Source organism: Artemia sp. Qi Xiang Cuo, chromosome 7 (genome assembly GCF_049724085.1).
Source record: "Artemia sp. Qi Xiang Cuo chromosome 7, ASM4972408v1, whole genome shotgun sequence".
Lineage (NCBI taxonomy): Eukaryota > Metazoa > Arthropoda > Branchiopoda > Anostraca > Artemiidae > Artemia > Artemia sp. Qi Xiang Cuo.
This window is the reverse complement of record NC_142800.1, coordinates 79909717-79921764: the sequence shown is the minus strand read 5'-3', so window position 1 is coordinate 79921764 and position 12048 is coordinate 79909717.

The window sequence follows — 12048 nt, the reverse complement described above, 5'->3', positions numbered from 1 at the left end:
TAATGTGGGAGAACACAGAATCGATTGGGGAGGTAAAACTCTCCTAGAACTATATCATGTTGATCAAGATTTAAGCCTCCTATCTGAGTAGCCGCCGTGCAAAAAGTGGGGTAGCATAGTAGGAATGCTACTTGGCAGTTTTCAAATTTATTGGCAGATCTTGTCTGAAAATACTATTTTTGAAAAGAAAAATATTTTTTGCTCAAATAAAAGCTATCAAAATACAAGTTGTGCTGCTAAAGTGTCGGCAGCCTTTGTAATTCTATCGAATTCTGCTACAGAGGTTCCTTAATGTCAAGAAAATCGACGCCACGCCGTTTTTTTCAGCAGTGAGTAGCCTATTTTATATGCAAAACGGGGGCTCGTCGCCAGCTGACACCGATTTTCTTCATCAGAAAGGAGTTTCAAATTTGGTAAAAAAAAAAAAAAAAAAAAAAAAAACAAGTAACCCTCAAAACCGAATAAACACACGAATCTGTTAAAGCCCTTTAGAACTTTGAGGGCATGCACGACATTGTGATACAAGTAAATTTAAGGAAAACTGACACAAGCAACAACACTAAGAAATCTACAAGATCAGGAATCTTTTTTCAGACTTTTTGATCTCTTACTGTTCCATAAACGGAAGCTTTTGTTTCCTCAGATGTTTGTGTTTTCCTTATACCTATTGTTGTACTCAATGAAATCCAGTAATCTTAGTATCATGCCCTTCTACCCATTATGTGTCACAATAGTGAAGTAGCTTTTGTTCTTCGTGGGCAGCGGAAAAAAGAAGAAGTTCAAGGCTCAGTTTGTTTGGGGGAAGAAAAAGGAAAACAATAAACAATGACTTCTTGCGAATACTTTATAATTGTTAGATTAGACCCATTTTGAAGGCCTTAACTAGGATAATAACGAAAGCTGCAATGCATTTAATCCAAGTGAATACTGCTTGCTATCTCTATTCTGACGGAAAGGGTTGTAGTAACGGGCAGGATGGGGGCACAGGAATCGAGTGACCGAGCGAATGACAAATTACAGCTAATGACGAGAGGTAGATTAAAAAAATTTAATAATCTTAACAGATGGATAGATGCAAAATCAGATTTTTAAAGGAGAAAATTTTTATTGCTGCGAGCCACTTCAAATAAAATATCAAATTATACTACAAGAAATCAAGAGAACTGCTGCAAGTGCGAAAATCACACACAACCCCTTTTTGTTCAAAAACCCTATATGTTAGCAATGGGCAACTTACATAACTTAAATCCCTTACTCCAAAAGATGGGGTGTCAACCCCTAGTTTTATTTGACCTTTTGCCTATTTGAACATTAGGCAATCTCAAAATTTTGATCAGATGCATTTGGGAGAAAAGGGAAAAGGCAGGGGGCTGGTTGCCCACGCATCACTCTTGACTTTTAAAAAGGGAACAAGAAATTTCAATTTCCAATCGAATGAACCTCTTCCAAGGTTTACGGGACAATCCATTCTATAAACGTCTTATTTGTTTACAACAGGTAACTTTCATAACATAGCCTATATCCCTTGCCCCGGGGGTTGTGGAGTGCTGCCAGCCCCAGAGACAAAGTTATATGACCTTTGGACTATTTTGGGTAAAATGACTATCTAAAAGTTTTGGTTGGATCCTTTTGGAAGAAAAGGGCATAGGGGTTGTGTGTGTGTGTAGGGGGGGGGGGGGGCGGTTGCCCTCTGATCACTCTTGACTCTAAAAAGGGAGCAAAAAATCTCGATTTCTAACCAAATGAGTCTCCTCAAAAATTAATACGACCACACCTTCCAAAAAACTTATTTGTTTAAGAATGGGCAACTTGCAAAATTTACACCCCTTACCCCGGTGGCTGGCGAGTGTCAACCCCGGAGGCATATATTTTTTACCTTTGGAGTATTTTGAACGAAATGGTGTTCTCGAAATTTTTATGGGAAGCATTAGGGGAAAAGAGGGGCTGGGGGGGGGGGGGCTGGTTGCCCTCTGATAATTTTTGAATCCTAAATAGGGCACTAGAACTTCTGATTTTCAGTTAAATGAGCCCGATCTGAAGTTTATACGACTACCCCTCCCATACGATGTGCTTCAAGTTAAAAAAAAGAAGATAATAAAGAATTGAAGGATCAATGCCTTATTATATAACGCTTTATTCCTCAATGCTCAATATTTATAATGTTTTGTTCGTGTTAGAAATATTGTGTTTTTACTAGGAGATTTTAACGCCCAGGTTGGTAGAAATATGGATAGATGTTATCCTAGCCTAGGTAAATTTGGTGTAGAAAAATAAAACAATAATGGCTACAGACTTTTGTAATTTTGTAGGTATAGCAGGTACATGATATTCACGTAATGGTAAGACAGCAAACCTTATTGATTATGTTGTAGTAAACCGAAGACTGGCAGAATCGATAAAAGATACTAAGGTATATAAGAGTACAGTTATTGATGTTAAAAGTAAAGATCACCACTTAGTGGTGTTAAGGTTAATGTAAAGCTGAAATTTCGGAAGTGTAACTACCTCCCGGGAATTTATGATGTTGGTGGACTCCAGGATGGGAATTTGAGGGAAATTTTCCAGGAACAGTTGAATACTTAACTTGAAGGTGCAAAATTTGACCACGTGATACAGTTGGAGGAAAAGATATAGAGAAAAATGAAAAACTTTGTGATATCTTGGATGTGAATGAAGATTTGTTTTATGAGGAAGGATTAACGACAGTACTAAAAGGATTAAAATAAATAAGGGTACTTGTGCTGATAGTGTGGTAAATGAGTTTCTTAAATATGATTGCTCTGAAGTTAGAAATAAGTTACTGAAGATTATGAATATGATTTTTGAAAAAGGAGAACTACCTAACGATTTTAGGAAAACCTTAATTAAACCACTGTATTAGAAAAGTGATAAGAGTGAGTGTCGTAATCATCGAGGCATTAGTCTGGTCTCTATAAGTAGCAAATTACTTAGTAATATGATACTTTTTAGACTGAGAGATGCTGTAGAAAAATTTTGAAGAGAAGAACAGTGCGGTTTTAGAAAAGGTAGAGGATGTGCCGACCAAATTATCCCTCTCGAGGTTAACAATTGAGAAGTGCCTTTGTTGTCAAACACCTTTGGTCCTCAGTTTTATAGATTATGAGCAAGGGCTCAATTCTGTTGACAGAAAAGATTTAGCAAAGGTCTTATCCTTGTATGGTATACCTGACAAATACATTAAAGTGATTAGTGCTATGTACGAGAATATCACTGCTGCGGCTATGGTAGGAAGTGAGGTTAGCAGCTGCTTTTGTATTAAATCAGGAGTTAAGAAGGACTGGGTTCTACTCCCCTTTAAATGGATCAATTTGATGGACTTTGTCTTAAGGAGCACAGGAAAAGCAATGGGAGATCACAGAATCAAATGGAGAGGAATAACTCTCCTTGAATTAGATTATACTGATGATTTAAGCATCCTTAATGAAAGTGGGAGTGAATTGAATGAACTTCTAGAGGTTTTGCGAGTTTAGGGTGCTAGAGTAGGTTTGAAAGTTAATTTTAAGAAAACCAAGTCACTAAGGCTAGGAGTAAGTGAAGATGAAAAGGTGACGTTGGGTAACGAAAAGAGTGATCAGGTGGACAGCTTCACTTACCTTGGTAGTATTATTAGTACATATGGTGGGAGCAGTGAAGATGTTAAAAGTAGAATAGCCAAAGCTTAGGGTGCTTTTTCACAGTTAAAGAAGTTTGGAAGAATAGGAAGATAAGTCTGCAAACAAACATTAGAATATTGGAAGGTACAGCGATGACAGTGGTCAAATATGGCTCTGAAGCATGGGCGCTCCAAAAAGCGGATGAAGATTTTCTAGATGTTTTCCAGAGAAATTGCTTACGGATTGTTCTGGGCACCCGGCTGACTGACTGTATTTCAAACAATAGGCTGTACGAAAAAAATGATTCAATACCGCTTTGTCGGGCTATAAACAAAGAAAGGTTGAGATGGCTAGGGCACGTTCTGCGGATGAAGGATGAAAGATTGCCGAACAATATCCTTTTCGGCGAACCGTCTAGGGCTAAACGGAAAGCAGGTCGTTCTCATCTGGGGTGGAAGATGTCATAAAGAAAGAATTATAGGAAATGGGAAATTCCTGGGAGGATGTAAGGAGGGAGACTTCGAATACATTGGGATGTAGGAGGAGTGTCCGTACCAGTATTGGCCTCAGGCGGATTGGTGCTGCGGTGAGTTGTTAGTAGTAGTAGTAGAAGAAGCCTCGTGGCTTTTCACGATAGGCAACGATATAGTGTTGTCTCTGATTTTGTGAAATATCTGTGGGGTCAAATGTCCCACCCCCTTAAATTTTCCATTGCCTACTTTGTGTGTAAGTTTTAATTCCTATTTTCTGGTTAGAAATCAACATCGACAGACTTTTACAAAGTTACTAGCCTACTTAGCACACCAAAATCAACAAATCACTGCAAAACCATAAGACTAAATATAGACCGACCGGCCGCCCGGCACCGCAAAGATGGTACCAGTGGTGAGCCACCAAATCTCTTCTTCACACCGGTACGTCATTCATTGGCGGCGCGGCGTCGGGGTCTATTTAGACGATTATGTTACTGAGACTAGGAATAAGTAAACGTGGAGAGGTGATACTGGGCAACAAGAAGATGGATCAGGTGGACAGCTTCAATTACCTAGGTAGTATTATTAGTAAAGATGGGGGGTGCAATAAAGATGTTGACTGGATCTCGAACAGTAAGCTGCAAAAAAAATGTGGTTCAATACCGCATACTAGGATTATAACAAGAGACAAATTGAGATGGATAGGACACGTTTCACTGATGAAGGATGACCAACGGCCAAATGGCCAAACAAAAAGCAGGTCGTCCCTGATTGGGGTGGGAGTATGTCACAAGGAAAGATTTAAAGCAAGTGGGAGCTTCTTTTGAAGGTATAAAGAGGGAGGCTTTAAACAGATTTCTGGGCATATTCCTTGATTATTATGAAGTAAAGGCCTTCTTGGAGTAAATTAAGTCATGTAATGTTTCGTTGAGCTGTTTCTGGTTTTGTTTTTCAGGTTGTTGGGATTGGAAGACTTCCATTTGGCACTTGTGCTTGAGTGCAGCATGGCTCATACGTCAACATAAAGTCTGGCAATTCTTTAAACATTGTGTTGGGAGTTTCGCGGAGTCTTACTGGAAGCAAATCTGGAAGCAATTGAAATAGAAGCAAAATGATGTCCACATCCCCAGATAAAACAACATTTGGGCTCAACTATCTAAGAACATCAGGTTCTTGCGGTCTAACCACTTGCTCATTTTTAAACATAGCTGTACGATAACATTGAGGCAGCTGAAATAGATGCAATGAAACGCTGAGCAATCAATAGTTAGGGTGTTTTTAGGCCTCTTATGTGGCAAAGTATAAATGTCCCAGATCACGATCCTACCATTGCAACAAAAAGTTCGGATTAATAAACCTTTGAACGGGTCTTATGCACGAAGAGTTTTTTTTTGTTTAACAAAATAATACATAAGCCACATGTAAAGCTACTACGAACTGTCCAAAATCCTGTGGATCCGTTATTTAACAAATCCCAAAGCCGTGCCGGAATCCGGCGGCACACCACTGAAAATATTTCGACGACCCACCACAGCGAATGATTCATTCGCTGCCACCATCATGGTCGGTGGCGGCAGGCCACCGGGTATTTCTGATTCCAAATTACTTTTTGAGATTTTCTTGAGGCAAAGGCAAGAAATTTTCTAAGAGGCAAAATCCACTATTCAATGGTAGAGACAAAAATTTTGAATTTTCCTTAATATGTTTTGGAATTTACTCATCTACCCTTGGGTTCCCATATATACCATTACTCGCATGCAGACACAATTATTCGACCGGATATGCAAATATCACAGCTGTGTGCGAATTTTGGTTAAAATCTATCCAATTTTCCAAATACCTTACAAGTTCATTAAAGCAACTTCTCTAATAATTTTGATGAATAAATTGTATCAAATAGATAAGGTAAAAAAAAGGTAAAGGATGTGGCACTAGACCCTTAAGGTCCAAACCGGCGGTGCTGATCTCCGTTTCGTGGCCCTTCAGCCAGGAAGTGCAATGGGGGGCTGGGGGCCAGCCAACCTATGCTTTCGCAAACCCTTCCTGTTTTACCTTCCCCCGATTTCTCCAGGTACCCATTGAGAGCTGGGTTGACTCTGGCGAAGCTTAGAGGGTCAAGCCACTGACCCGCGGCCCACACTCATACACTGACCACACCCGGGATCGAACCCGACGTCTTGGAGTCTCAGCCCCGCGCGAGTCCACTTAGCCATTGTCTGGGAAAGATCAAAATGAATATTGAAAAATTGATTTTGTCAGTTAGAAATTATAGAAAACTATTCTCTAAGGCTAATACTGTCGCTTGTAATGAAAGCAATGGAATAAAGTCTTAGAAGAAGTTAGAGTTGAAGGTATGATTACTAGGTCAATTTTTGTGGCTAGGCCTAATCTGAAAAATTCAGGCCAGTTTGTTTCGTTTTGTGCAGTATAGCCTGGGTTCTGCACAAAAAGTCCTTATTTGGGAATAACAACTAAATATCTAAATAGGCTAGTATGGGCAGGTTAATTCTACCAGCGGTACTTTTGAGCAGTCACTTTGTTTCTAAGCTAGAACAAAGGTAAAAACAGAAAATTGCAATTTACCATTGGATTTCTCACTTACAGCTATTTTTATATGTCATTACTGACATTTTTAGTGCATTCCAGTCCCTTACCCTTACAGGACAAGATATAGACCTTGCCGCAGGCTTTTTTAAAAAGCTGAGTTAATACACTGTTTTTTGTTTTTTTTATTGGACCAAAATAAATTTTCTAGTGTGATCCCCTACAATAATTATTGCGTTAAAATGCGATTTTTGTGTTCGATTTTTTAATGCGAAATTTCGCCGTAAAAAAATCGTATATATGGGAGCCCAGGGTACTAAGGATTTTTGATTACCTTTCTCTTGGTTATGTGCTCTTCGCTACAATATTCCTCTGCTCTGTCTTAGCCTCCAAGAAGCTCTCCTTGAAAAACAACCAGACGATATCAGCTGTATTTTGCTTCGGAAAGAGAATATGAGAAATCAGTTTGACTTTCGCTTCCCAAAGGATGATCTCTTGGTGACAGCTACACTTTTTGACTTCAAATATTCAAGATATATGAAACTGAATAGCATCTGTAACTTTTTGATGGTCCATGGACAAGAAGCAAGTTTTTGCTCAAAATGGTCAAGATGCTAATGTTTCTTGGTAATGTTAGGTACTTATTCCCATCTCCTGTGGACCGAGTTTGTCCAATCAAAACTACATGGCCCTCCATTCCAACTTGTTGGGAGCATGCTAGTGTTGCTGGAATTCTTTCTTACGAGGAGGAAAGACCCCATGAAGAGGCTAAGAAGAGCGCTGTAATCTTTGGTTCTGTTAGGAAATCGGCTACCCAACTTGTCGTGTGATCTCTAAATCTCGAGCAGCAACTCTAAATCTCCTTATGATCACACATCGAAGAAAAGGAAGATGCTTCATAACAGGATATGTCATGGCAGATATGATACAGAACAGGATGCAAATGATGATGTAATTCGGGGTCAAGGAGATTTATATCTTCCTGTCCATGTTGATGCCATCAGTCCAACCATTGCCTTCTGGAAAAGGAGTTCAGCTACTATTGATTGCAGCTTCGGCAAGAAAAGTTCTGTCATTTTCAGCAACAAGTGCAACAGGAGAAAGAGTTTTCAGAGGTCCAGGGCTCATAGTTATTGCTAAGCTTTCAAAGATGAGGCCTCACTGTGCAAACAGGCTTATTTTCGTACATCAGAACTACAAGTTAGTCAGGGATTCTAAGGAAATTTTTTGACTTTAATTTCTAGTTAAGTGGCTTGATATTTCTATTCTGACTAAATAAAGCAAAAAGAACAGCGAATAAGAAAAGAGCGACTATAAAACGTCTCAAAAATAAAGGGAAGAGGTTGTAGGTCAAGCTGTAAAATTTGACAGCTAGTTTTCATTGTAATACCATTGAAGTAAAACACAAATATGGTTTTCCCGGGATGAGACCATAGGGATTTGTCACTTAGGTATAGGGTAGTCAAAGAAGTGGAATGCAGGTTACAAGACAAGGAAGACCTGACATGGAATAATATATAGTCATCAGATTCTCTTGAGGCTGTATAAAGAAGCCATAGAAAAGAGCGAGAGAGAGAGGGAGCGTGAAGAGCGAAAGGTTGAGGAGGGGACAGCCAGACTCAAAAACAGAAAATATTCTGTTCATTTTTAGTTGTAATGTTGCTCCTTACTTTCAGTTGAACAAACTTGTATTTTTTATTTAATCTTTGTAAGAATTCAGATATTAGCTTAAAATTTGCATATTGGACAAAACTTTCCAGCAAATTTGAATAATAGTTGTACTACAGTGCTTTGGATGGATGCCTAGGGAGAATAATATTCAAATAAATGGGTTGAAAGTCAACATAGCCTTTGGCGTTCTATATTCTGACAGAATTCGAACCCCTATCATGTTACAACCTTGAGCATAGACATATAATAATCAATCATCCTCCTCTATATGCCCTGAAAGTTACAATTTAGTTCCCTTAACGTTTCCTGTGGTATCGCAAATACATCCTTTTGACATCAGTGTACGTAAATAGTGGGTTTTGACTTAGTTCAACTTCCCAATCAACACACCCTGACAGTTCTAACTTAATACACTTTGCCGTTCACTAAGATATCACAAATATGACTTTTTGACACAATTGGACAGATTTTGTATCTTTTGATTTAGTTCAACAACCCATGAAACTCCAATATAATACCCATAGTTTTTCCTGGGATATTGCACACATACCTTTTTAACAATCTTTCCATTTAGTTTTACATCCCCCTTATCATTTAGTTTTATAAAAACCTCATCAAGTTTCAACTAAATGCCTTTTTCCATTCCTGAGATATTGCATTTGTGCCATTTTGACAGCCTTGATGCAATCAAATTCGGTAGTAGCAGTTGAAGTAGTAGCAGCAGCAGTCCCAGTCACAGTAATATCATTAGTAGTGGCAGTCTTTTTTTTCAATATAAAATCCTTTGTTTTTCTCAGATTTTGCTTCTTTGAAATACTTTTTTTCAAAATATAATCTTATCTTTCTGGGGATTAATCAAAAGGCAAATTGCTTCAGGGAGTCAAAATTCACCCCAACATGAAGGAAGAAGGCAAAATATAGATCTTGCTGTTTCTGGTGCTGCAAAATTTCACCGGAAGATTTTAAAATTGTCCTTCTAGAAATTTGAATGGCGTTCCCAAGGATTGATAATATTTTCTATCATGCCAAGAGAATATGCTTTCTAATATTTATAATAATATCTCATATATGATAATAAATTCTAGGCACTTACTGGTGTGGTTATTCTTTTTACTAAATTTTTATGTAAATTAATTGAACTGATTTAAGTATAATTTATAAAAACATTTCTAAGTTCTGTTCCTTTTACTTATAAGCTGTTCCGCCCTGTTTCATAAAAAAAAATAAAAAAAAAATTCGCAATGTAAGTTATGAGACGCCTAATGTAAAAGTTAAGATTGATAAAAAAGAGTTTGTGAAAAACATAATGCCTTAGAAATCTACCTTATCATCAAGTAAAAATGTGAGCCTAGTTAATCGCAAAATTAAAAATGTTTTATAATCCCTTTTTCGCCACATTTGTTCAGGTTAATTTTTCCCCCTGATATTTAAGGTGCTTTTACTTTTACTAAAAATAATAAGCTTATAGTCATAAAACATCATACGAAATAATGGATTGATTGATTAGGTAAGATCTTGGTCTCACCTAGTATAGGCCATACGGCTCCAATATTTTATTATTTATTAATTAAAAAAAACTTTCCGAAAAATAAGTTTTTCAAAGAAAAGTAAAGGCCATTTTAAACTTAAGCTCAGCATATCAAAATACCTTTTAAAATTAAAACTCAAAACGACCAGAAATTACTATTAAAGAATAAATGAAACCCAAAACGAGCAGAAATTAAATAAAAAATCATAGCAAAAACATACAACAAGTAATAATATAAATGAATAAATAGATCTTAAAGTGATTAATGCTTGGATTGAATATGAAAATCAAGCTTAAGACAAAAAAAAAATATTTTCCTATTGAAGTACAAATGAAACTTAAAACGAACAGAAATTAAATAAACAATCAATGCAAACAAACATACAATAGATATTAATGTAAATTAATAAATAAATCTTAGAATAGAATAGAATATGATTTATTGGCTAAAATAGCACAAAAGCTAGCATAAGCACGTCAGAATTACCATAACAAAACAAATGTTATGTGATAAACATAAAACAAAAAATTGAATCAATAATAAAACAGATGCCAGGAGAAAAGTTATATCAATTATTAAAATAGGAAACAAAATAGGGGACAAAAGAGTTTTTGTATCTCATGGTCAACATTTGGGGATACAGGTCCAGTTGGGTATTTGGAGCTTTAAGAGCATTGCGCCTTGTATTAGGAAGGGTTGGGGGATCTTCTTTAAAGGGAGGAAGAAAACGTCGATGATAGTCAGAATTAAGGCACTTGATACCAAAGTTCATGGTAAGGATGTGACGTCGTGATTCCAATGTAATAAGTTCAAGTCTAGCCAAACCTTCATTGTATGTAGTATAGGCCGTCCCCAGAATAATTTTTACTGCTCTTTTTTGAATACTTTCAATTTTAGAACATTGGTCTTTGGTCAACACAGGGTGCCAGACAGGGCAAGCATATTCCAGACAGGGTTTATATAAGAACAATAAATTATTTTAAGGTTTTGGATTGATATGGAGAACCGTTTGAGAAAAGAGAAAGATTTAAGGAAAAAACAACCTGACTTAAATAAGTTGGAAATGGGGGAGTTTTATTTAAGGTCGTTGTCCAACTGCACACCAAGCAGTTTAACAGTATTTAAATTTGGTATGCAAAGGTAATTATTGATAGGGGGTATATTTTTTAAAAAAGAGAATAACATGAAACTGCTTTTGGGTATACTTAAGTTGAGTTTAACATTGTCAAGATCATTCTTTAAATTGTTAATTAGTGAATCGAGTGTAACATTCAAAGTATTAGATGTTTGACAAAGGTTCAGTAATGTCAAATCATCCGCAAATTTAAAAGAGTTGTCAAAACTTGATAAAACATTATTAAAAGCTATTAAAAATGCTAAAGGACCTAACTTAGTCCCTTGAGGTGCTCCACAGGAAATCGAGGAAAAATCTGATGAATCCCCGTTAGGGAGGACTAAACATTGCTCACGGCCTGACAAAAATCTAGCTAACATACGTAAAACAAAATCTCTTGCCCCTAAAGCCCTTGCATTATCTATAACTGTCTGATGATCCAAATTATCGAAGGCTTTGGTAATATCAGCAAAAAAAGCCTCAATGTAGGAAGTATTCAACTCAAGATGTTTGAAAATAATGTCAAGTATATAAATTAAGCAATGCATCGTGTTTTGATTTGGCCTAAGGCCAAATTGAATTGGGTTCATGTTGTCATGAATATTGTTAAAAGGGAAAAGGTAAATAAAACTTTCAAAGATTTTAGAGAAAATGGGGGTTTTTGATATTGGTCTTAAGTCAGAGGGAACTTTTAGGGGCTTAGTTTTTGGTATAGGAGATATAATAGCTCCTTTAAAACAGACTGGAAAAATACCATCTACAAAACATTGGTTAAAAATAGCAGTTAGAGGTACACTTAAATACTGGGCACATTCCACAATCAATTTGATAGGGATATCACCTTGGTATACTGACTTATTTGTGTCAAGAGTTTTGAGTTTAAGTTGAGTCTGATGAATTTCAATCACAGGAATGTCACTCACTGCAATGTTGGCTGGCATATGTTGGAGTGGCGGGTGAATTTTACAAATTGAAGCAAAATGATCATTAATGACATCTGCACCCACTGGGTCACCATTGCTGTCCAGTAAGAAAAATTTTGAAGAGACCTTTCCCATGAGATCTTGGACACTTTTGTGGAATTTCTTAGGGTCCGAATAAAA